The sequence below is a fragment of the Triticum urartu genome, chromosome 6 (genome assembly GCF_003073215.2).
Source record: "Triticum urartu cultivar G1812 chromosome 6, Tu2.1, whole genome shotgun sequence".
Classification (NCBI taxonomy): Eukaryota; Viridiplantae; Streptophyta; class Magnoliopsida; order Poales; family Poaceae; genus Triticum; species Triticum urartu.
This window is the reverse complement of record NC_053027.1, coordinates 88,875,393-88,902,599: the sequence shown is the minus strand read 5'-3', so window position 1 is coordinate 88,902,599 and position 27,207 is coordinate 88,875,393. Positions and strand designations below refer to the sequence as shown.

At 47.0% G+C, this 27,207-nt stretch overlaps 1 pseudogene; it reads right to left on the bottom strand.

The window, feature by feature from the left end:
* On the bottom strand, positions 1-26,812 carry LOC125517207 (annotated as a pseudogene).
* Between the last annotated feature and the right edge of the window lie 395 nt (positions 26,813-27,207).

Genomic DNA, 27,207 nt, shown 5'->3' with positions numbered 1-27,207 from the left:
GCGTTCCGACGTTAAGGAGGAAAAGAAGGCCGAGAGATGGGAAGAAGCTCAACCTCGAAGAGAAGAAGACGAAGCTCGAATAGAGAAGGGATGAGCTCGCGGCTGCTTCGGAGGATACAAAGATGTTGACCATAAGGATGGATGAGTTGGATGACGATGCGACGACAATCGTGCATGCCATCCATGTCAAGATGTTGAAGCGCTTGGCGGACGAGATGGAGGCGGTTAAGAAGGAGGCGACCAAGAAGGAGCCGAATGGTGGGAGGAGGCAGCGGCAGTGTGATCGAGGAGGCTCAGATAGCCGGTTAGCAGGGCAAAAATTCCCTTTTTTTACACGGACTTTTGTGAACCTGCGCATGCAAAAACTATGACCGGGTGCTATGTAAACCACAATTTACCTTGCTCTTATATTGATATGCATTTGAAATGAAATTGATGGGACCTGACCGGACATTTAGGAAATATCATTGGATGGTCGGCTCTTACATTTCAGGAGATGTTGTGAGATGCCCTAACATAGGATTCACATCAAATCATTTATTTATTTTTCCTTCATAATTAAAGAAACCTGCCCTTACTCCATATGTGATACATCAAGTGGAAGCAGAGAGCAAGCCCTTGAGAAATTCCCGGGGCCGGCACACAAGAGCTAACGGCGTGGCCATAGGCATGCTTAGACCGGCACCTTCGGCCATGTCAATGGCACGACCTTCCCCGGCATCCCATTCGAGGCACTGCACGAGCGTCGCAAGCGTCAAGCCAAGGAGGCGCATCGCCAGCCCTTCCGCGGGGCACCGCCTCCGGCCAAACCCGAACGGCATCATGGGCGTGGGCTTGGCCGTGTCCAAGAACCTCTCCGGCATGAACTCCGTTGGGGAGTCCCAGAGGTCGGCGTCCCGGTTGATCGCCCACGAGTTCACTAGGATCATGGTGCCGCGCGGGACCCTGAAGCCGCCCACCGTGCAGTCCTCCATGGCCTCGTGCGCCGGGATGAGCGGGCCGACGGGGCACAGCCGAAGGCTCTCCTTCAGGACGCATTGGAGGTAGGGCAGGTTGGCCATGTCAGACTCGTCGACAAGCCGTCCCGTGCCGACGTTGGCGTCTATCTCGTCCCTAGCCCTCTGCAGCGCCTCCGGGTGCGTCAGCAGCAGCGCCATCGTCAACTCGATGGTCAGCGCCGTCGTGTCAGTCCCGGTGCTGAACAGTACCTGGATTGGATTGGTTGGACATTACGTTGCAGCAGCTTATATACGTTAAGCTATATTCATGTTGGATGAAGCAATTACGGTGCTACTACTCACCAAGACGATGCCTTTGAGGACGTTGTCTGTGTAGTACTCGGGATCGGCTTCTTGTAGCGCCAAGAGCTCGTCGATGACGCTGGTCGTGTGTCCACCACCGGCCTTGCTCCGCCTTCGCTGTGGTCGTCGACGAGGCCTCCGACGAACGCGTCACGCCTCGCCCGCAGCCTTGCATGCGCCGCGTCGATGCCGCATAGGCGGTCGACCCACCGCAGTGTCGGGAAGAAGTCCCCGACGCTGGGCGCGTCGACAACCTTAAACGACTCCTCGACGAACTCCCGGAACCTGCCCAAGTCGTCAGAGTGCCCGTGCGCGGTCACGGCACGCAGCATCACGTTCAGCACCAACTCAAAGAGCCTAGGGCGGAGGGTGACCGGCGCGCCGCCACCGCCTGGTGCCGCTGTGTCCTGGAGCAGATTGTCCACGAGGGACGTGACCTCGGCATGGCGGTCGGCCGTGCGTTCATCGAGGTAGGGCGCCGAGAAGAGCTTGCCGGCGAGGAAACGACACAGGACACCCGAGTGGGCGCCGAGAAGAGCTTGCCGGCGAGGAACCGACGCAGGACACCTGAGTGGAAGTCCCGGAGGTCGGCGTCTCGGTTGATCGCCCATGATTATGACATTTCCATAGCCATTCCGAAATATATTGCCATACAACTTTTCACCGTTTCATTTATTATGACACGCATCATCATTGTCATATTGCTTTGCATGATCATGTAGTTGACATTGTATTTGTGGTAAGGCATCATACTTAATTTTTCATATATGTCACTCTTGATTTATCGCAATCCCGGTACACCGCCGGAGACATTCACATAGAGTCATATTTTATTCTAAGTATTGGGTTGTAATTTTTGAGTTGCAAGAAGATAAAAGTGTGATGACCATTATTAGAGCATTGTCCTATGTGAGGAAAGGACGATGGAGACTATGATTCCCCAAAAAAAGAAGAAAAAGAGGTCAAAAGAAAGGCCCAAATAAAAAAGGAAAAAATATAAGAGAAAAAGAGAGAAGGGACAATGTTACTATCTTTTTTCCACACTTGTGCTTCAAAGTGGCATCATGATCTTCATGATAGAGAGTCTCCTATGTTGTCACTTTCATATACTAGTGAGAATTTTACATTATAGAACTTGGCTTGTATATTTCAACGATGGGCTTCCTCAAATGCCCTAGGTCTTCGTGAGCAAGCAAGTTGGATGCACACTCACTTAGTTTCCTTTGATGAGCTTTCATATATTTATAGCTCTAGTGCATCCGTTGCATGACAATCCCTACTCCTTGCATTGACATCAATCGATGGGCATCTCTATAGCCCATTGATTAGTCGCGTCAATGTGAGACTTTCTCCCTTTTTGTCTTCTCACACAACCTCAATCATCACATTCTATTCCACCCATAGTGCTATGTCTATGGCTCGCGCTCATATATTGCGTAAAAGTTGAAAGAGTTTGAAAATGCTAAGTATGAAACAATTGCTTGGCTTATCATTGGGCTTATGCATGATGAGAGCATTTTGTGTGACAAAAATGAAGCATGGCAAAACTATATGACTTTATAGGGATAAGTTTTCTTTGGCTATGGTATTTTGATAAGACATAATTTCTTGATTAGCATACTTGGAGTATTACTATTTTTATGTCAACAATAAACTTTTATCTTGAGTCTTGCGGATATGAACATTCATGCCACAATAAAGAGAAAATACATTGGGAAATATGTTAGGAAGCATTTCACATCAAAAATTCTGTTTTTATCATTTACCTACTTGAGGACGATCAGGAATTAAGGTTGGGGATGCTTGATACGTCTCCAACGTATCTACAATTTTTGATTGTTCCATGCTATTATATTATCTATTTCGGATGTTAATGGGCTTTAATTTACACTTTTATATTATTTTTGGGACTAACCTATTAACCGAAGGCCCAACCCAAATTGCTATTTTTTTTGCCTACTTCAGTGTCTCGCAAAAAAAGAATATCAAACGGAGTCCAAACGGAATGAAACCTTCGGGAGCGTGATTTTTGGAATAAACGTGATCCAGAGGACTTGGAGTGCACGTCAAGCAACCAACGAGGCGGCCACGAGGCAGGGGCACGCCCTCCCCCCTCGTGGGCCCCTCGTGGCTCCACCGACCTACTTCTTCCTCCTATATATACCTACGTACCCCGAAAACATCCAGGAGCACCACGAAACCCTGTTTCCACTGCTGCAACCTTCTATACCCAAGAGATTTCATCTTGGGGCCTTTTTCGGAGCTCCGCCGGAGGGGGCATTGATCATGGAGGGCCTCTACATCAACTCCATGGCCCCTCCGATGATGTGTGAGTAGTTTACTTCAGACCTTCAGGTCCACAGCTAGTAGCTAGATGGCTTCTTCTCTCTCTTTGGATCTCAATACAAAGTTCTCCTTGATTCTCTTGGAGATCTATTCGATGTAATCTCTTTTTGTGGTGTGTTTGTGGAGATCCGATAAATTGTGGGTTTATGATCAAGTTTATCTATGAACAATATTTGAATCTTCTCTGAATTCTTTTATGTATGATTGGTTATCTTTGCAAGTCTCTTCGAATTATCGGTTTGGTTTGGCCTACTAGATTGATCTTTCTTGCAATGGTAGAAGTGCTTAGCTTTGGGTTCAATCTTGCGGTGCTCGATCCCAGTGACAGTAGGGGAAACAACACGTATTGTATTGTTGCCATCGAGTATAAAAAGATTGGGTTTATATCATATTGCATGAGTTTATCTCTCTACATCATGTCATCTTGCTTAAGGCGTTACTCTGTTCTTATGAACTTAATACTCTAGATGCCTGCTGGATAGCGGTCGATGTGTGGAGTAATAGTAGTAGATGCGAGCAGGCGTCAGTCTACTTGTCACGGAAGTGATGCATGCAGGAGTCGGTCTACTTGTCACGGAAGTGATGCCTATATTCCAATATATTTTATTTTGCAATCTTTACTTTCAATCTATATCATAAAAATACCAAAAATATTTATATTATTATCATTATCTCTATCAGATCAAACTCTTGCAAGTGACCGTGCAGGGATTGACAACCCCTTTATCGCGTTGGTTGCGAGGTTCTTATCTATTTGTGTAGGTACGAGGTGACTCGCGGGTGGTCACCTACTGGGTTGATACCTTGGTTCTCAAAAACTAAGGTAAATACTTATGCTGCTTTGCTGCATCACCTTTTCCTCTTTAAGGGAAAACCAACGCATGCTCAAGAGATAGCAAGCGGCAACAACAATTCACTAGTAGAAAAAGGCCCATTTGTCCCGGTTCATAAGGCCCATCTGTCCCGGTTGGGGAACCGGGACTAAAGGGTCGTTACTAATGCCCTAGGCCTTTAGTCCCGGTTCTTATACAAACCGGGACAGATGGGCCTCCACGTGGCCGCTCCGGCGAGCCCAAGCAGGAGGGCCTTTGGTCCCGGTTGGTAGCACCAACCGGGACCAATAAGCTTTCACGCGTCAGCGTTTCAGCGGCTAGTTTTTTTTGAAAGGAGGTGGTTTAGGGGTTTTGGGGGTTAATTTAGGTTCATATAGGTAGCTAATAGAGAGATGTGTCCTCTCTTATCTCTGTGCTACTGCTACTGCTATGCCTAAACATGACTTAGATTGAAGTGAGGCAACATGTGGTGCATGTCGAAAGTAATACTAATCCTAACTTGATCAAGTTTGGATTGTACTACTTCCGACATGCACCACGTGCATGTTGCCTTCACTTCAATCCAATCCATGTTCATTTCACCCACTGGTATGGTGGGGAACGTAGTAATTTCAAAAAATTCCTACGCACACGCAAGATCATGGTGATGCATAGCAACGAGAGGGGATAGTGTTATCTACGTACCCTCGTAGACCGGCAACGGAAGTGTTGACACAACGTAGAGGAAGTAGTCGTACGTCTTCCCGATCCGACCGATCCAAGTACCGAACGTACGGCACCTCCGAGTTGTGCACATGTTCAACTCGGTGACGTCCCTTGAGTTCTGATCCAGCAAAACGTTGAGGGAGAGTTTCGTCAGCACGACGGCGTGATGACGGTGATGATGTCCTACCGACGCAGGGCTTTGCCTAAGCACCGCTACGATATGACCGGGGTGGAATATGGTGGAAGGGGGCACCGCACACGGCTAAGGAACGATCACGAGGATCAACTTGTGTGTCATGGGGTGCCCCCTTGCCTCAGTATATAAAGGAGGGAGAGGGGGAGGTGCGGCCGGCCCTATGGGTGCGCCTGGAGGAGTCCTACTCCAACCGGGAGTAGGACTCCCCCCTCTTGCCTTGTTGGAAAAGGAAGGAGGAAGGGAGAAAGAGGAAAGGGGGGCGCTGCCCCCCCCTTCCTTGTCCTATTCGGACTAGGGGGGAGGGGGTGCGCGGCCTGCCCTGGCCGGCCCTCCTCTTCTCCCTTATGGCCCATGTAGGCCCAATAGCCCCCGGGGCGTTCCAGTAACCCCCTGGTACTCTGGTAAAATCCCGATTTCACCCAGAACGCTTCCGATATCCAAATATAGGCTTCCAATATATCAATCTTTATGTTTCGAACATTTAGAGACTCCTCGTCATGTCCGTGATCACATCCGGGACTCCGAACAACCTTCGGTACATCAAAACACAAAAACCCTAATTACGATCGTCACCAAACTTTAAGCGTGCGGACCCTACGGGTTCGAGAACTCTGTAGACATGACCGAGACACGTCTCCGGTTAAAAACCAATAGCGGAACCTGGATGCTCATATTGGCTCTTACATATTCTACGAAGATCTTTATCGGTCAGACCGCATAACAACATATGTTGTTCCCTTTGTCATCGGTATGTTACTTGCCCGAGATTCGATCGTCGGTATCTCAATACCTAGTTCAATCTCGTTACCGGCAAGTCTCTTTACTCGTTCCGTAATACATCATCCTGCAACTAACTTATTAGTTGCAATGCTTGCAAGGCTTGAGTGATGTGCATTACCGAGAGGGCCCAGAGATACCTCTCCGACAATCGGAGTGACAAATCCTAATCTCGAAATATGCCAACCCAACAAGTACCTTCGGAGACACCTGTAGAGCACCTTTATAATCACCCAGTTACGTTGTGACGTTTGGTAGCACACAAAGTGTTCCTTCGGTAAACGGGAGTTGCATAATCTCATAGTCATAGGAACATGTATAAGTTATGAAGAAAGCAATAGAAACAAACTAAACGATCAATTGCTAAGCTAACGGAATGGGTCAAGTAAATCACATCATTCTCCTAATGATGTGATCCCGTTAATCAAATGACAACTCATGTCTATGGATAGGAAACATAACCATCTTTGATTAACGAGCTAGTCAACTAGAGGCATACTAGTGACTCTCTGTTTTTGTCTTTGTATTCACACATGTATTATGTTTCCGGTTAATACAATTCTAGCATGAATAATAAACATTTATCATGATATAAGGAAATAAATAATAACTTTATTATTGCCTCTAGGGAATATTTCCTTCAGTCTCCCACTTGCACTAGAGTCAATAATCTAGATTACACAGTAATGATTCTAACACCCATGGAGCCTTGGTGCTGATCATGTTTTGCTCGTGGAAGAGGCTTAGTCAGCGGGTCTGCAACATTCATATCCATATGTATCTTGCAAATTTCTATGTCTCCCACTTGGACTAAATCCCGAATGGAATTGAAGCGTCTCTTGATGTGTTTGGTTCTCTTGTGAAATCTGGATTCTTTCGCCAAGGCAATTGCACCAGTATTGTCACAAAAGATTTTCATTGGACCCGATGCACTAGGTATGACACCTAGATCGGATATGAACTCCTTCATCCAGACTCCTTCATTTGCTTCTTCCGAAGCAGCTATGTACTCCGCTTCACATGTAGATCCCACCACGACGCTTTGTTTAGAAATACACCAACTGACAGCTCCACCGTTCAGTAAAAACACGTATCCGGTTTGCGATTTAGAATCGTCCGGGTCAGTGTCAAAGCTTGAATCAACGTAACCATTTATGATGAGCTCTTTGTCACCTCCATATACGAGAAACATATCCTTAGTCCTTTTCAGGTATTTCAGGATGTTCTTGACCGCTGTCCAGTGATCCACTCCTGGATTACTTTGGTACCTCCCTGCTAGACTTATAGCAAGGCACACATCAGGTCTGGTACACAGCATTGCATACATGATAGAGCCTATGGCTGAAGCATAGGAAACATCTTTCATTTTCTCTCTATCTTCTGCGGTGGTCGGACATTGAGTCTTACTCAACTTCACACCTTGTAACACAGGCAAGAACCCTTTCTTTGCTTGATCCATTTTGAACTTCTTCAAAACCTTGTCAAGGTATGTGCTTTGTGAAAGTCCAATTAAGCGTCTTGATCTATCTCTATAGATCTTAATGCCCAATATGGAAGCAGCTTCACCGAGGTCTTTCATTGAAAAACTCTTATTCAAGTATCCCTTTATGCTATCTAGAAATTCTATATGATTTCCAATCAATAATATGTCATCCACATATAATATCAGAAATGCTACAGAGCTCCCACTCACTTTCTTGTAAATAGAGGCTTCTCCAAAAGTCTGTACAAAACCAAATGCTTTGATCACACTATCAAAGCGTTTATTCCAACTCCGAGAGGCTTGCACCAGTCCATAAATGGATCGCTGGAGCTTGCACACTTTGTTAGCTCCCTTTGGATCGACAAAACCTTCTGGTTGCATCATATACAACTCTTCTTCCAGAAATCCATTCAGGAATGCAGTTTTGACATCCATTTGCCAAATTTCATAATCATAAAATGCGGCAATTGCTAACATGATTCGGACAGACTTAAGCATCGCTACGAGTGAGAAGGTCTCATCATAGTCAATCCCTTGAACTTGTCGAAAACCTTTTGCAACAAGTCGAGCTTTGTAGACAGTAACATTACCGTCAGTGTCAGTCTTCTTGTTGAAGATCCATTTATTCTCAATTGCTTGCCGATCAACGGGCAAGTCAACCAAAGTCCATACTTTGTTCTCATACATGGATCCCATCTCAGATTTCATGGCTTCTAGCCATTTTGCGGAATCTGGGCTCACCATCGCTTCTTCATAGTTCGTAGGTTCATCATGATCTAGTAGCATGACTTCCAGAACAGGATTACCGTACCACTCTGGTGCGGATCTTACTCTGGTTGATCTACGAGGTTCGGTAGTAACTTGATCTGAAGTTTCATGATCATTATCATTAGCTTCATCACTAATTGGTGTAGGTGTCACAGAAACCGGTTTCTGTGATGTACTACTTTCCAATAAGGGAGCAGGTACAGTTACCTCATCAAGTCCTACTTTTCTCCCACTCACTTCTTTCGAGAGAAACTCCTTCTCTAGAAAAACTCCGAATTTAGCAACAAAAGTTTTGCCTTCGGATCTGTGATAGAAGGTGTACCCAACAGTCTCCTTTGGGTATCCTATGAAGACACATTTCTCCGATTTGGGTTCGAGCTTATCAGGTTGAAGCTTTTTCACATAAGCATCGCCGCCCCAAACTTTTAGAAACGACAACTTTGGTTTCTTGCCAAACCGCAGTTCATAAGGCGTCGTCTCAACGGATTTCGATGGTGTCCTATTTAACGTGAATGCAGCCGTCTCTAAAGCATAACCCCAAAACGATAACGGTAAATCAGTAAGAGACATCATAGATCGCACCATATCTAATAAAGTATGATTACGACGTTCGGACACACCATTACGCTGTGGTGTTCCCGGTGGCGTGAGTTGCGAAACTATTCCGCATTGTTTCAAATGTAGACCAAACTCGTAACTCAAATATTCTCCTCCACGATCAGATCGTAGAAACTTTATTTTCTTGTTACGATGATTTTCAACTTCACTCTGAAATTCTTTGAACTTTTCAAATGTTTCAGACTTATGTTTCATTAAGTAGATATACCCATATCTGCTTAAATCATCTATGAAGGTGAGAAAATAACGATATCCGCCACGAGCCTCAACATTCATTGGACCACATACATCTGTATGTATGATTTCGAACAAATCCGTTGCTCTCTCCATAGTACCGGAGAACGGAGTTTTAGTCATCTTACCCATGAGGCACGGTTCGCAAGTACCAAGTGATTCATAATCAAGTAGTTCCAAAAGTCCATCAGTATGGAGTTTCTTCATGCGCTTTACACCGATATGACCTAAACGGCAGTGCCACAAATAAGTTGCACTATCATTATCAACTCTGCATCTTTTGATTTCAACATTATGAATATGTGTATCACTACTATCGAGATTCATCAAAAATAGACCACTCTTCAAGGGTGCATGACCATAAAAGATATTACTCATATAAATAGAACAACCATTATTCTCTGATTTAAATGAATAACCGTCTCGCATCAAACAAGATCCAGATATAATGTTCATGCTCAACGCTGGCACCAAATAACAATTATTTAGGTCTAATACTAATCCCGAAGGTAGATGTAGAGGTAGCGTGCCGACTGCGATCACATCGACTTTGGAACCATTTCCCACGCGCATCGTCACCTCGTCCTTAGCCAATCTTCGCTTAATCCGTAGCCCCTGTTTCGAGTTGCAAATGTTAGCAACAGAACCAGTATCAAATACCCAGGTGCTACTGCGAGCATTAGTAAGGTACACATCAATAACATGTATATCACATATACCTTTGTTCACTTTGCCATCCTTCTTATCCGCCAAATACTTGGGGCAGTTCCGCTTCCAGTGACCAGTCTGCTTGCAGTAGAAGCACTCAGTCTCAGGCTTAGGTCCAGACTTGGGTTTCTTCTCCTGAGCAGCAACTTGTTTGCTGTTCTTCTTGAAGTTCCCTTTCTTCTTCCCTTTGCCCTTTTTCTTGAAACTGGTGGTCTTATTGACCATCAACACTTGATGCTCCTTCTTGATTTCTACCTCCGCGGCTTTTAGCATCGCGAAGAGCTCAGGAATAATTTTATTCATCCCTTGCATATTATAGTTCATCACGAAGCTTTTGTAGCTTGGTAGCAGTGATTGAAGAACTCTGTCAATGACACTATCAACACGAAGATTAACCCCCAGTTGAGTCAAGTGATTATGATACACAGACATTTTGAGTATATGTTCACTGACAAAACTATTCTCCTCCATCTTGCAGCTATAGAACTTATTGGAGACTTCATACCTCTCAATCCGGGCATTTGCTTGAAACATTAACTTCAACTCCTAGAACATCTCATATGCTCCATGACGTTCAAAACGTCGTTGAACACCCGGTTCTAAGCCGTAAAGCATGGCACACTGAACTATCGAGTAGTCATCAGCTTTGCTCTGCCAGACGTTTATAACATCTGGTGTCGCTCCTGCAGCAGGCTTGGCACTTAGCGGTGCTTCCAGAACGTAATTCTTCTGTGCAGCAATGAGGATAATCCTCAAGTTACGGACCCATTCCATGTAATTGCTACCATCATCTTTCAACTTTGCTTTCTCAAGGAACGCATTAAAATTCAATGGAACGACAGCACGAGCCATCTATCTACAATCAAACATAGACAAGCAAGATACTATCAGGTACTAAGTTCATGTTAAATTTAAGTTCAATTAATCATATTACTTAAGAACTCCCATTTAGAAAGATATCCCTCTAATCCTCTAAGTGATCACGTGATCCAAATCAACTAAACCATGTCCGATCATCACGTGAGATGGAGTAGTATTAATGGTGAACATCAATATGTTGATCATATCTACTATATGATTCACGCTCGACCTTTCGGTCTCCGTGTTCCAAGGCCATATCTGTTATATGCTAGGCTCGTCAAGTTAAACCTGTGTATTCCGCGTGTGCAACTGTTTTGCACCCGTTGTATTTGAACGTAGAGCCTATCACACCCGATCATCACGTGGTGTCTCAGCACGAAGAACTTTCGCAATGGTGCATACTCAGGGAGAACACTTATACTTTGATAATTTTGTGGGGGATCATCTTATAATGCTACCGTCAATCAAAGCAAGATAAGATGCATAAAAGATAAACATCACATGCAATCAATATAAGTGATATGATATGGCCATCATCATCTTGTGCTTGTGATCTCCATCTCCGAAGCACCTTTATGATCACCATCGTCACCGGCGGACACCTTGATCACCATCGTAGCATCGTTGTCGTCTCGCCAATCATATGCTTCCACGACTATCGCTACCGCTTAGTGATAAAGTAAAGCATTACAGCGCAATTGCATTGCATACAATAAAGCGACAACCATATGGCTCCTGCCAGTTGCCGATAACTCGGTTACAAAACATGATCATCTCATACAATAAAATTTAGCATCATGTCTTGACCATATCACATCACAACATGCCCTGCAAAAACATGTTAGACGTCCTCTACTTTGTTGTTGCAAGTTTTACGTGGCTGCTACGGGCTTAGCAAGAACCGTTCTTACCTACGCATCAAAACCACAACGATAGTTTGTCAAGTTGGTGTTGTTTTAACCTTCGCAAGGACCGGGCATAGCCACACTTGGTTCAACTAAAGTTGGAGAAACTGACACCCGCCAGCCACCTGTGTGCAAAGCACGTCGGTAGAACCAGTCTCGCATATGCGTACGCATAATGTCGGTCCGGGCCGCTTCATCCAACAATACCACCGAACCAAAGTATGACATGCTGGTAAGCAGTATGACTTATATCGCCAACAACTCACTTGTGTTCTACTCGTGCACAACATCAACGCATAAAACCTAGGCTCGGATGCCACTGTTGAGGAATGTAGTAATTTCAAAAAATTTCCTACGCACACGTAAGATCATGGTGATGCATAGCAACGAGAGGGGAGAGTGTTGTCTACGTACCATCGTAGACCGGCAACAGAAGTGTTGACACAACGTAGAGGAAGTAGTCGTACGTCTTCCCGATCCGACCGATCCAAGTACCGAACGTACGGCACCTCCGAGTTGTGCACACGTTCAACTCGGTGACGTTCCTCGAGTTTCGATCCAGCAAAACATTGAGGGAGAGTTTCGTCAGCACGACGGCATGATGATGGTGATGATGTTCTACCGATGCAGGGCTTCGCCTAAGCACCGCTACGATATGACCGAGGTGGAATATGGTGGAAGGGGGCACCGCACACGGCTAAGGAACGACCACGAGGATCAACTTGTGTGTCATGGGGTGCCCCCTTGCCTCAGTATATAAAGGAGGGAGATGGGGAGGTGCGTCTGGCCCTATGGGTGCGCCTGGAGGAGTCCTACTCCAACCGGGAGTAGGACTCCCCCCTCTTGCCTTGTTGGAAAAGGAAGGAGGAAGGGAGAAAGAGGAAAGGGAGGAGCCGCCCCCCCTTCCTTGTCCTATTCGGACTAGGGGGGAGGGGGCGCACGGCCTGCCCTCCTCTTCTCCCTTATGGCCCATGTAGGCCCAATAACCCCTGGGGGGGTTCCGATAACCCCCCGTACTCCGGTAAAATCCCGATTTCACCCGGAACATTTCCGATATCCAAATATAGGCTTCCAATATATCAATCTTTATGTATCGACCATTTCGAGAGTCCTCGTCATGTCCATGATCACATTTGGGACTCCAACAACCTTCAGTACATCAAAACACAAAAACCCTAATTACAATCGTCACCGAACTTTAAGCGTGCGGACCCTAGGGGTTCGAGAACTATGTAGACATGACCGAGACACGACTCCGGTCAATAACCAATAGCGGAACCTAGATGCTCATATTGGCTCCTACATATTCTACGAAGATCTTTATCGGTCAGACCGCATAACAACATACATTGTTCTTTGTCATCGGTATGTTACTTGCCCGAGATTCGATCGTCGGTATCTCAATACCTAGTTCAATCTCGTTACCGGCAAGTCTCTTTACTCGTTCCATAATACATCATCCTGCAACTAACTTATTAGTTGCAATGCTTGCAAGGCTTGAGTGATGTGCATTACCGAGAGGGCCCAGAGATACCTCTCCGACAATCGGAGTGACAAATCCTAATCTTGAAATACGCCAACCCAACAAGTACCTTCGGAGACACCTGTAGAGCACCTTTATAATCACCCAGTTATGTTGCGATGTTTGGTAGCACACAAAGTGTTCCTTCGGTAAACGGGAGTTGCATAATCTCATAGTCATAGGAACATGTATAAGTTATGAAGAAAGCAATAACAACAAACTAAACGATCAATTGCTAAGCTAACGGAATGGGTCAAGTCAATCACATCATTCTCCTAATGATGTGATCCCGTTAATCAAATGACAACTCATGTGTATGGTTAGGAAACATAACCATCTTTGATTAACGAGCTAGTCAAGTAGAGGCATACTAGTGACTCTCTGTTTTTGTCTATGTATTCACACATGTATTATGTTTCCGGTTAATACAATTCTAGCATGAATAATAAACATTTATCATGATATAAGGAAATAAATAATAACTTTATTATTGCCTCTAGGTCATATTTCCTTCATGATATATAATAACTCTTCATACTCGCATCATGCATCATCATATATAATAACAAGTCTACTAATCATCATCATACAACTTCTACTCGTTATTAATAACAAGTCATATGATCATCATCCTCATAGTCATTGAACCAACCCTACTTAATTGTTCTTAGCACATGATCATCAGTATTAGGTAGGACCTAAATACCCTCTTTAAGGTAAAATAGTATAAAACAATATAGACCCTGACTCTCCATTATGGAGAATGGAGATCATCCTATCTCCAATTCTTGCGCTTTGCTTCCTTTTGCTTTCAAGAACCTCCTTACGACTGTCCATACATTTTTCCATACTTTGATTTGCATGTCTCCATTTTTTAGAAATCTTTTATGGACAGTTGAGATTCCTAGGATGACCTGGCTGTATGTTCAAAACATTAAGGCTACCTTTCTGATACATCAAATGAGGCACACAATTCTCTGGGATTATCTATTGAAAAACATAGTAATAACTTCAGAGTTAGCAATGATGTATTAGTTTTAGAAGTATGCAAAAGATGCACGGATGTCATAATACAAAAAAAACTTACAAGGGTATCTCCATGGTAGTTACCGTAGTTGAACACAAGCACTAGTGGCATGTTTTGACCATAATGTTGAGGAGTTTGATTGTAGATATTGTAATTCTCAATGTCAGTATAAAATTCGACCAGATGATTTTTCTCCTTGTAAGTTAATTCGGAGCCATCGGTGTAGTGGGTTTTGTCTGTAATCTCCCGCACATTCTTTGAAGAATGAAAATAAGCTGTCAATGGAAATAAGCTATCAACTATTTTGAAATAAACAATATAAATTAGCTAATAACTATGTTTGAGAAACTAAACTCACATAGCGGTAGAATTGGAGGCGTATCAACAAGGACCCAAATGTCCATATTGTCTTGCTCGATTTCAGGATCACCAAGATCCATGGTGACAAGCATACCCTCATCAAAACCATACATCTTGCAGAATGCTTCTCATTTTTTGCAACCAAAATGGGTTACGCTCTCAGAATTGTACAGCTTTACTTCAAAATCCACATCATGATGAGTCATTAGGTGAATTTTCTTTGTTTCAAAATGTTCATGGTCTTCAAAACCCATCCTCTCCAAGACATAGCGCCTTGCATGGCATGGGATAAGCTACTCGAATTGTAAAAGATGAGAATTAGACGCTGAAATAGTTGTAGTCATGCTTAATTACGAAAAAACACTTGTCGTCGTTGCGTACCATTTCAACATCGAAAGTCTCCTCGAGCTTAATGTTGAAGCGCCGATCATCGTCCAGGTGAGGCATGTCGCACAGACCTCGATCGTCGTGGCACCAGCTGCACTCCTCCGGGAGACTTTCGTCGTCTGATGACGACATTTCCTACGTTCATATATTCAAAGATTAAACTTGTAAAATTAAATATATGTACTAGAAAAACTAAATTAGATCATTATTATTCATCACGGGTTGACTATCGGTCTGTCGAGTCTTTTCTTGAAAACTCTTAGCTCACGTGGTGTATATATTCGACTTTCGGTGATGGTCGCTCCTCACTTTGTCCTCGAGTGCATCACACCAAAATGTCTAGCACACGGGAACGAAGAAGAAGCGACACCCACGACAATAGTCAGGATTCTTCGTCCCCTCATATATATATATACATATAATGTGTGTTTTAATTCTATTCAAATCAATAAATATAAATGGGTGGACATGCGAGCTATTAAATGCTAGGTGCCTGGGCACCTAGGTGCCCCAAACAATTTACCCATATATATATATATATATATATGGTGGAACTCTCCCTCATTGATTCCTCTCTGACATTTGCGACCGTCGGTGATGGTCGTTACTCCTTCTTTCCCTAGTGCATAACAAAGGTCTAGCACCCGGAGAAGAAGGAGAAACGACCCCCACAACAACAGTCGGCCTTCTTTGTCCTCTCATATATGGTGGAGACTCGACAGACTTAAAGTCAATCCGAAATATCGTTTAATTATCTTTCTAAAAAAGGATTTGAATGGTCTCACCACGAGGTCGGAGGGGGTCGGTGACAGGGACGACGACAGGGATGATGGAGGGGGGCTCCTAGATTTCTGCGAAAACAAAAACACTATAAGCTATCAACTAATCATATGCATACGCCTTGCATAGTGCTCTCCAATTAGCATTCAAAGTAGGAGTAGTTTTCCAATTTGAGCATTCAGTAAGCAAAATCAAATCGCAAAATAAAGTAGTATTAAAATTAGGATGCATTCAATTATAAGCAAAACTACATCATCTCCATGCGTCCGTACATTGTCGAATATTATCACTAATACACCTCGAATACTATCATACAAATAGCATCGCCAGTACAGCTAGAACTGTAGCGCCCGACGGGTATCGGCGCGGGCGGTGGACACCCAAAGGGAAGGAACCATCACAGGATCACAGCTCTAGTGAGATCCCTGAAGAACCTGCCAGGTATTGTCGAACCTTCCCTCCAACGTAACCATGTAGCGACGGACGTGTTGGTCCTCCTCGCCGACATGGTGACGTACCACCTCCGCGGTGTCCACAAGCCTCGGCACCGTCACTAGCCCACGCGACCGCCACCAAACAAGGATCGGGTCAACGACGGGCTGGCTCCTCACCAACCTACGCCCCTCGGAAGGTAGCACCTCCCAAAACCAGCCTGGCGGAGCCCAGTCCCGGACATGGCCCCTTTGATCAAGCCGGCCTCCTCCGCTGAGTCGACGACGAGGATGCGGGATATGCATAGTCGACGTCGATGCGGGAATAATTGCTTTAACTAAAAAACAAACTAGTTCTATTAATTTCCTTGCTAAAAATAAACTACTTCTATAGTAAAATAAACTACTTCTATATATAGTAAAATAAAGTAGTTTTATTAAATCAACTAGTTCAACTACTAAGCACTTATTATAAATAAAATAAAGTAGTACTTACTAAAAATAAACTTGTTTAACTAGTTCTGTTATTTATCGACCCCCCCTCATGTCGAAATTATCGGGGAGGGGGTATATCGACAACGACATACCCGATAAAAAATAAGAAGAGGAAGAAGAAGAAAAAAAGAGGAGAAGAAAAAATAGATTTTTAATCTATTTTTTCTTCTCCTCTATTCCTTCTCCTTCTCCTCTTTTTTCCTTTTTCTTTGTCCTCTTCTTATTTTTCTTCTTCTTCCTTCTTCCTCTTTTCTTCCTCTTTTCTTCTTTCCTTAATTTTTTTCCTCGACGACCCTAACCCTAAACAGTACAACTAACTACAACGACTTCGCTTGCATACATATGAACAAATATGATCGATCATCTATGAACAATATAAAAACATCATATAATATATGAACAAAAAAATCACATCTATGAACAAAAAAAATCATCTAATCATATATTTTTTACGGCGTCGGGGCAGGGGCGGCGCGGACCGGGGCGGTGACGACGCGGGGCGGCGCGGCGCGCAGCGACGGCGTTGGGGCAGGGGGCGACGGCGTCGGGGCAGGGGCGACGCGGACCAGGGCGGTGACGACGCGGGGCGGCGCGGCGACGGCGTCGGGGCAGGGGCGGCGGGCGGTGACGGCGTTGGGGCAGGGGGCAGCGGCGCGGCGACGGCGTCGGGGCAGTGGGAAGAAGAACTGAACCGAAAATTTCACAAGTGTGGCTTATATAGACAGACCTTTGGTCCCGGTTCGTGGCACCAACCGGGACCAAAGCACACCTTTAGTCCTGGTTAGTGCCACCAACCGGGACCAAAGGTCATTTTTCAGTAGCCCAAAGGGCGGGAAGCAGAGGCCTTTAGTCCCGGTTGATGGCACAAACCTGGACTAATGGGGGGGCATTGGTACCGGTTGGTGCCACAAACCGGTACCAATGTATGCCTTTAGTACCGGTTGGTGGCACCAATCGGGACTAAAGGCCTTGTGTTGCCCGCATCGCGGCACGAAAGTTTAGTCCCACCTCGCTAGCTGAGGGAGCTCAAGAGTGGTTTATAAGCCCCACTCCCGGTGCCCCCTCGAGCTCCTCTCAAATGCAGGCTTTCGGGCCTAAACACACTGTATCTGCCTCTGGGCCTATTGGGCCTTCTACGGGCCTGAATCTTGGCCCATGGGTGGGTTTCTAGTCGTATTCAGGCCGTGGTGGCCCAGTAGGTGGCGTTTTTTTCCCAGTTTATTTTTTTCTTTTTTGCTTTATTTATTTTATTTTGTTTCTACTTACAACAAAATTCTTATTTATTTTATTTTATTTTGTTTCTAATTACTTATTTATTTTATTTTATGATAATTCTTTTTGCTATTAAAGTTTCTAACAAAAAAGTTCTTTATGAAAATTCTTTTTTGCTTTTAATGATTTTGAACAGAAAAAACTTGATAATTTTAGTTGCATCAATTTTATATAATTTTAGTTTCAGTAATACTAGAGGTTGCTTATAATGTTTTGAACAGAAAATACGTTGATAATTTTAGTTTCATAAATTTTATTTATGTTATTAAAGTTTATTTTATTTTGTTTCTACTTATATATTTTATTAAAATTTATTTTATTCTGTTTCTAATTACTTATTTATTTTTATGATATTTGTTATTTTCCATGCATTTACTGATTATTTTGAGCTATAAGACCCTGAAATTGAAAAGCACTAGAAATGAACTCTGAAAAGGTTGAAAGTTGGCATGGTATCATCATTTCACCCACATAGCATGTGCAAGAAAGTAGAGAGGGTTACGGCAAAAACTGGATGCACTTCGTGTACAAAATGGACAATCTATTTCGAAATATCAGGATTTCATACAGAAACTCGTATGTTACAATAGGCATTTCAAATGAACTACGAAAAGGTTGAAAGTTGTCATGGTATCATCATAATAGTTGTGGAGAGAAAGTCTTCACTTTTTTTTCGCTTGTGTGCTTTGCTTATTGCGCCGTAACCATGGATAATCTTCATCGTTTATCAGGATGCTTGGGTCATTCTTGATTTTGAAGGGAGGAATTTCATGAAACTTTTCATAATCTTCAGACATGTCTGTCTTGCCCTCCACTCCCACAATGTCCCTTTTTCCTGAAAGAACTATGTGGCGCTTTGGCTCATCGTATGATGTATTTGCTTCCTTATCTTTTCTTTTTCTCGGTCTGGTAGACATGTCCTTCACATAGATAACCTGTGCCACATCATTGGCTAGGACGAACGATTCATCAGTGTACCCAAGATTGTTCAGATCCACTGTTGTCATTCTGTACTATGGGTCTACCTGTACCCCGCTTCCTGACAGATTGACCCATTTGCACTTAAACAAATGGACCTTAAAATCATGTCCGCAGTCAACTTCCCATATGTCCATTATGTAACCATAATATGTGTCATTTCCCCTCTCGGTTGCTGCATCAAATCGGACACCACTGTTTTGGTTGGTGCTCTTTTGATCTTGGGCGATCGTGTAAAATGTATTCCCATTTATCTCGTATCTTTTGTAAGTCAATACAGTCAAAGATGGTCCCCTGGACAACGAGTACAGCTCATCACAAACAGTGTTGTCACCTCTGAGACGTGTTTCCAACCAACTGCTGAAAGTCATGATGTGTTCACATGTAATCCAGTCGTCACACTGCTCCGGGTGTTTGGAGCGCAGACTGTTCTTGTTTTCATCGACATACGGGGTCACCAAGGTAGAGTTTTGTAGAACTGTGTAGTGTGCTCAAGACCAAGAATGCCCGTCCCTGCGTATTATTGAGTCCGCTCCTAGCGTGCCTTTTCCAGTCAGTCTCCCATCATACCGCGATTTAGGGAGACCTATCTTCTTAAGGCCAGGAATGAAGTCAACACAAAAACCAATGACATCCTCTGTTTGATGGCCCATGGAGATGCTTCCTTCTGGCCTAGCATGGTTACGGGCATATTTCTTTAGGACTCCCATGAACCTCTCAAAGGGGAACATATTGTGTAGAAATACGGGGCCCAGAATGACAATCTCGTCGACTAGATGAACTAGGACGTGCGTCATGATATTGAAGAAGGATGGTGGGAACACCAGCTCGAAACTAACAAGACATTACGCCACATCACTCCTTAGCCTTGGTATGATATCTGGATCGATCACCTTCTGAGAGATTGCATTGAGGAATGTACATAGCTTCACAATGGCTAATCGAACGTTTTCCGGTAGAAGCCCCCTCAATGCAACCGGAAGCAGTTGCGTCATAATCACGTGGCAGTCATGAGACTTTAGGTTCTGGAACTTTTTCTCTGGAATATTTATTATTCTCTTTATATTCGACGAGAAGCCAGTCGTGACCTTCATACTGAGCAGGCATTCAAAAAAGATTTCCTTCTCTTCTTTGGTAAGAGCATAGCTGGCAGGACCTTCAGACTGCTTTGGAGGCATGCTGTCTTTTTCGTGCAAACGTTGCAGGTCCTCCCATGCCTCAGGTGTATCTTTTGTCTTCCCATACACACCCAAGAAGCCTAACAGGTTCACGCAAAGGTTCTTCGTCACGTGCATCATGTTGATTGAAGAGCGTACCTCTAGCTCTTTCCAGTAGGGTAGGTCCCAAAATATATATTTCTTCGTCCACATGGGTGCGCGTCCCTTAGCGTCATTAGGAACAGCTAGTCCACCGGGACCCTTTCCAAATATTACGTGTAAATGCGAGACCATAGCAAGTACATGATCACCGGTACACATGGCGGGCTTCTTCCGGTGATCTGCCTCGCCTTTGAAATGCTTGCCTTTCTTTCGACATTGATGGTTGGTCGGGAGAAATCGACGATGGCCCAGGTACACATTCTTCCTGCATCTGTCCAGATATATACTTTCGGTGTCAGCTAAACAGTGCGTGCATGCGTGGTATCCCTTGTTTGTCTGTCCTGAAAGGTTACTGAGAGCGGGCCAATCATTGATGGTCACGAACAACAACTCCTTTAGGTCAAATTCTTCCCCCATGTGCTCATCCCACACACGTACACCTGTTCCATTCCACAGCTGTAAGAGTTCTACAACTAATGGCCTTAGGTACACATCAATGTCGTTGCCGGGTTGCTCGGGGCCTTGGATGAGAATTGGCATCATAATGAACTTCCGCTTCATGCACATCCAAGGAGGAAGGTTATACATACATAGAGTCATGGGCCAGGTGCTGTGATTGCTGCTTTGCTCCCCGAAAGGATTAATGCCATCTACGCTTAAAGCAAACCATACGTTCCTTGGGTCACTTGCAAACTCAGCCCAGAACTTTCTCTCGATTTTTCTCCACTGCGACCCGTCAGCGGGTGCTCTCAACTTCCCTTCTTTCTTACGGTCCTCATTGTGCCATCGCATCAACTTGTCATGCTCTTTGTTTTTGAACAGTCGTTTCAACCGTGGTATTATAGGAGCATACCACATAACCTTCGCAGGAACCCTCTTCCTGCGGGGCTCGCCCTCAACATCACCAGGGTCATCTCGTCTGATCTTATACCGCAATGCACCGCATACCGGGCATGCGTTCAAATCCTTGTACGCACCGCGGTAGAGGATGTAGTCATTAGGGCATGCATGTATCTTCTCCACCTCCAATCCTAGAGGGCATACGACCTTCTTTGCTGCGTACGTACTGTCGGGCAATTCGTTATCCTTTGGAAGCTTCTTCTTCAATATTTTCAGTAGCTTCTCAAATCCTTTGTCAGGCACAACATTCTCTGCCCTCCACTGCAGCAATTCCAGTACGGTACCGAGCTTTGTGTTGCCATCTTCGCAATTGGGCTACAACCATTTTTTGTGATCCTCTAACATGCGATCGAACTTCAGCTTCTCCTTTTCACTTTCGCACTTTTCCCTTGCATCAACAATGACCCGGCGGAGATCATCATCGGGCACATCGTCTGGTTCCTCTGGATCTTCAGCTTCCTCTTGATCTTCGGCTTCCCCCGTTGCAGCATCACCGTATTCAGGGGGCACATGGTTGTCATCGTCCTCCTCTTCTTTGTTGTCTTCCATCATAACCCCTATTTCTCTGTGCTTCATCCAAACATTATAGTGTGGCATGAAACCCTCATAAAGCAGGTGGGTGTGAAGGATTTTCTTGTCAGAGTAAGACCTCGTATTCCCACAATTAGGGCATGGACAACACATAAAACCATTCTGCTTGTTTGCCTCAGCCACTTCGAGAAAATTATGCAGGCCCTTAATGTACTCAGAGGTGTGTTTGTCACCGTACATCCATTGTCGGTTCATCTGCGTGCATTATATATAATTATGTGTGTCAAAAGTAAGAAAATTAGACAAGTATGTATCTAAAGTAAGATTTTTTTCTTTCAAAAAGAAGATAAGAACAAGAGGCTCACCACGGTGGTGCCGGCGACAAGATCGGCGCGGGCGATCGACGGCGGTGAAGACGAGGACGGGGCGTGATGGACCGCTAAACCTAGACAAATCTCGGAAAAAATGGAGCTCGGAGGTCGAGCTTCGAGAGGAGAAAGCTTAACTAATGTGGCTCGGGCATTTCATCGGACACCTCATGTGCATAGAAGGTGAGCTAGAGCACCCAATGCCCCCCCCTCGCCGGCCAGCAAAAAACAGAGCACTGTGGAGTGCTCTGCTCGCCGGCAATGGGGTATATATAGGCAACTCATTGGTCCCGGTTCGTGGCTGGAACCGGGACCAAAGGCCATCCTACTGTCCTAGTTCCTGCCACGAACCGGGACCAATGGTAGTGGGCTAGGAGCGAGGCCCATTGGTCGCGGTTCATGCCAAGAACCGAGACAAATGGGCCCAGACGAACCGGGACCAATGCCCACGAGGCCCCGGCCGGCCCCTTGGGCTCACGAACCGGGACAAATGCCTCCATTGGTCCCAGTTCGTGGCAGAATTGGGACTAATGGGCTGGCCAGGCCCGAACAAAAGCCCCCTTTTCTACTAGTGATTGGTATCAGAGCTTCGGTTCAGGCGATCACCGACGACCATGGCGCTCGTCCCACACGGCGGCGGCGCGGGCGGATCGGCGACGATGGCGATGCCAATGCTGACCGCGGAGAACTACATGGTCTGGGCCATCAAGGCGCAGGCGATCCTCGACGTCCACACCGTATGGGAGGCGGTGGCGCCGAGCGACGCGGCGGTGAACGCGCGGAAGGACAAGATGGCGCCGTGTTGCTTCTCGGGGCGTTGCTGGAGGATGTGCTGCTGCAGGTGTTGACGAAGCTCATCGCCAGGGAGGTATGGGACTCCCTGAAGGTGAGCTTCGTTGGCGCCGATCGGGTCCGTGCGGCGTGGCTGGCGACGCTGCGCGGCGAATTTGACCGCCTAAAGATGGCGGACGGCGAGGAGTTCGATGTGTACGGAGGAAGGCTCGCGGCGATGGCGGCGAGGTACGCCAACCACGGGGAGACGCTGGACGATGCGGCGCTCGTCAAGAAGCTGCTGGATACGGTGCCGGATCGGTTCTTCCCCATCGTCGCCGGCGTCGAGCAGTTTCACGACGTGACGACGATGGCGTTCGACGAAGCGCTCGGGCGGCTGCGCGCGTTCGACGAGCGAGTTCGGCATCGACGGCAGGACAACGGCGAGCGGGCGGACGGACAGCTCCTGTACACGGCGGCGCAGTGGCGGGCGCGGGAGTGGCAGCACGGCGGAGCACGGGACGACGACAACGGACGCAGCGTGGCGTCGGGGAGCGGCAGCAACAGGCGCTGGCGCTGCTACAAGTGCGGGGAGCACGGGCACTTCCAGCGCGAGTGCCCGCAGCTGCGGAAAAAGACCGGCAGTGGAGCAGGCTCTCTTGGCCGGTGGTAACGTCGACGATGACGGACTCCTCTAGGCCGTGGCTTGGGAGGTATGTGTTGGAATAAGTCACGGCGTCGGGCTTGTCGGGTTCGTCGGGCGCTTCGATGGCGCGCGGGACGGGCGGGACGTGCGGGACGCAGCAGTGTGGCATGTGTGTGTATAGGCAGTGTATGGCCCATGTGCGTGCGTTTGATTCATTATCACAGACTGGTTTGTTGCAGCGGGCGCTGGCTATGCGTGGTGGTGACCAGGTATTACGGATGAGTAGGTGCTCACGTTGGGAGAAGACCGAATCACTAGGAGGATGGGCGTGCGTGGGTTCTGTAGCTACAAAGCCGGCTGGGGCGTGTGTTAGGGCATCTCCAGCCGTTGCCCCCCCCAGGACGCGTAAAAATCGCCCCCTGGGGGCGAGCCGGCGATACAATCGGCGCTGGGGGCGGTTTTGTGCCCAGTCGTCGCCCCCAGGCGCCGAAATTGGCCCTCTTTGCAGGCCCATATGGGCGAGAATAGGCCCATATTCGGCATGGTTTCGCCGTGTCTCAGCGTTCAATTATCAACACAATTATTTCTTATCACATATTTCATCACAGAAAAATCAAATACTTCAACAAAATAGTACAACAACAAATAGTTCAATACAAATTATATAGTTCAACAAATAAAAACTCGTATTTCATCACACGGCGTCCCCCTTGAGCCTCCATAGGTGCTCAATCAGATCTTTCTGCAGTTGATGATGCACCTATGGGTCTCGGATCTCCTGACGCATACTGAGATAGGCAGTCCAAGTTGCCGGTAGCTGGTGATCAACTTCGGCTAGAGGACCCTGCCTGTAGTATGGTTCAGTGTCAAACACTGGGTCTTCTTGCTCGCTCTCGATGATCATGTTGTGCAAGATGACACAGCAAGTCATAATCTCCCACATTTGATCTTTGGACCAGGTCTGAGCGGGGTACCGAACAACAGCGAATCGAGATTGGAGCACACCAAATGCCCGCTCGACATCCTTCCTGCAAGCCTCCTGAACTTTCGCAAACCAGGCGTTCTTGCCTCCTGCCGCAGGGTTTGAGATCGTCTTCACAAATGTCAACCATCTCGGATAGATGCCATCTGCTAGGTAGTACCCCTTGTTGTATTGGTGCCCATTGATCTCGAAGTTCACCGGAGGAGAATGGCCCTCAACGAGCTTGGCAAAAACAGGAGAGCACTGCAGCACGTTGATGTCATTGTGAGTTCCTGGCATACCAAAGAAGGAGTGCCAAATCCAAAAGTCCTGTGTGGTTACCGCCTCAAGCACCACACTGCAACCGCCTTTGGCGCCTTTGTACATCCCCTGCCAACCAAATGGGCAATTCTTCCATTTCCAATGCATACAGTCGATGCTTCCAAGCATCCCAGGAAATCCTCTTGCTGCATTCCGGGCTAGGATCCGAGCAGTGTCTTCCGCATTGGGTGTTCTCAAGTATTGTGGTCCAAACACTGCCACCACTGCCCGACAGAACTTGTAGAAACACTCTATGCTGGTGGACTCGGCCATGCGCCCATAGTCGTCGAGTGAATCACTGGGAGCTCCATATGCAAGCATCCTCATCGCTGCCGTGCACTTCTGGATGGAGGTGAATCCAAGAGCGCCAGTGCAATCCATCTTGCACTTGAAGTAGTTGTCGAACTCCCGGATGGAATTCACAATCCTGAGGAAGAGCTTTCGGCTCATCCGGTAACGGCGCCAAAATGTTCTCTCGCCATGAAGTGGAGCATCGGCGAAGTAGTCAGAGTAGAGCATGCAGTAGCCTTGGAGACGATGCCGGTTCTTTGCTTTCATCCGCCCCGACGCCGAGCCACCTCGCCGCGGCTTTTCATTGCTCGCCAGCAGCTGGCCGAGGGCGGCGAGCACCATGAGATGCTCTTCTTCCTGGACGTCGGCCGCGGCTTCCTCCTCCAGCAGCGCGGCGAGCTCTTCCTCCTCATCCGAGTCCATCGCCGAGGCAGGCAAAAAGCCGAACACCTTGCGCTCGGTGGGCGTGTACCCGCTGTTAAACCACGCCTCCGCGGCCGGAAACGGCCAGCTGCTGTGGGAGGGTCTACCGCGGCGAAGCGCTGCTATTTTCCGGCGGGGAATGGCTATCTAGCGGAGTAGGGCGGCGGCCGTCGCCGGGATATAGCTAGTGGTGGCCGAGGGCGCGGGGGGGGGGGGGGGCGAGGCGAGTCGGGGGAAAAAACCTTGACTTTTCCGCTGTCGGTGTGGGCCAGGCGTGCTTTTCCCTAGCGCCGGAGCCCCCAACTGCTCCCCAGCGCGCCGGGTTCGGCCTGTGACCGCCGGGCGGAAAAAAGGTCTGAACCGGCGATTTTCGGCGTCCTGGGGGCGCGACTGGGCCGTTTTTTCGGCGCCGGCGCCGAAAAAGTGGCCTGGGGGGCCCTGTTGGGGGCGCGGCTGGAGATGCCCTTAGTGCTTAGTGCATGCCTAGGAAAAGGCCATGCAGTTAGTGGCTTGGTTAGTGGCGTCCAGCGTGTGTGCACATCTGGATATAAAAGGTCCCTCATTGTAGGATGAGACTTGCCTGCTCCCTGCGTGTGCTCCCATCCGTGCTTCCGCATACGTGGCTTGATTTGATTGGAACAAAATAAGGTCCGGCTTCACCCCCTTAAAATCAGGGGGGAGATGATTAGATTAGAAATAGAAAAGAAAAAAGAACAATCGTAGGATGAAGTGGGAGCACGGATGGGAGCACGAGGAGGAAGCAGGCAAGCCGGATCCCTCATTGTATGGCTTGTAGACGGGGAGTGAGTCGGAGATAATTGGAAAGGGCTGTGTTGCGGCCGGAAAAATACTGTTGTATTTTTTCTACCTCTATTCTCCGTCCGGCATGAGAGAGAGCGGCAACAACATACCTTGACACGGCGGTCGGCCGTGCTTTCATCGAGGCGGGGCGCAGAGAAGAGCCTACCGGCGAGGAATCGACGCAGAACGCCCGAGTGGGCGCTGTGGGATGCCCAAGTGAGCGTGGTGTGGTTATACCCGAGGTACTTCCCCACAAGCAGTCGTGGCCGTCCCGTCAGGGCGGCGTCCTGCGCCGTGAAGCACTCCTCGGCGGCAGCATGTGTCGACACAAGGAGGGCTGGCCCTGCCCCCAGCCTCAGCGATACGAGCGGCCTCAAGGCCCCGCCGTGCGCCGAGGCGGCCAGCGTGGCCAGCGAGCGGTGCAGCGGCTTCTTGATCAGGGGGAGGTGGCCCAGCAGCGGGAGCAATGGTGGATTCGGTGCGGTTGCACCATCCGTCGACGGAAAAAAATTATATGAAATCAGGTCTCACGGTTAGTAGGTGAGACCCGTTCTGATGGATGACACGTGTCATTCATAAATCACAAAGCATCTAACCTCTTTTCCTTTGATTTCAAGTGAGGATGGAGTAGATGCTCTGTGATTTGTGAATGCCACGTGTCATCCATAAAAATGGGTCTTGCGCGAGACCTGGTCTCATAGAATTCTTTTCCTCCATTGACCCATATGATCGAACAAAAGTCACGATGACACCGGTGAGGAGGACGAGAAGGAGCAGGAGAACGCCGCCGCTGCCGCGTCCATGGCTAGCATTGGCATTGCGATGAAAATCCTCGGCACGCGCTTGCTATATAGTGCTAGTACCACGCAGGTTGCTTCATAATAACGA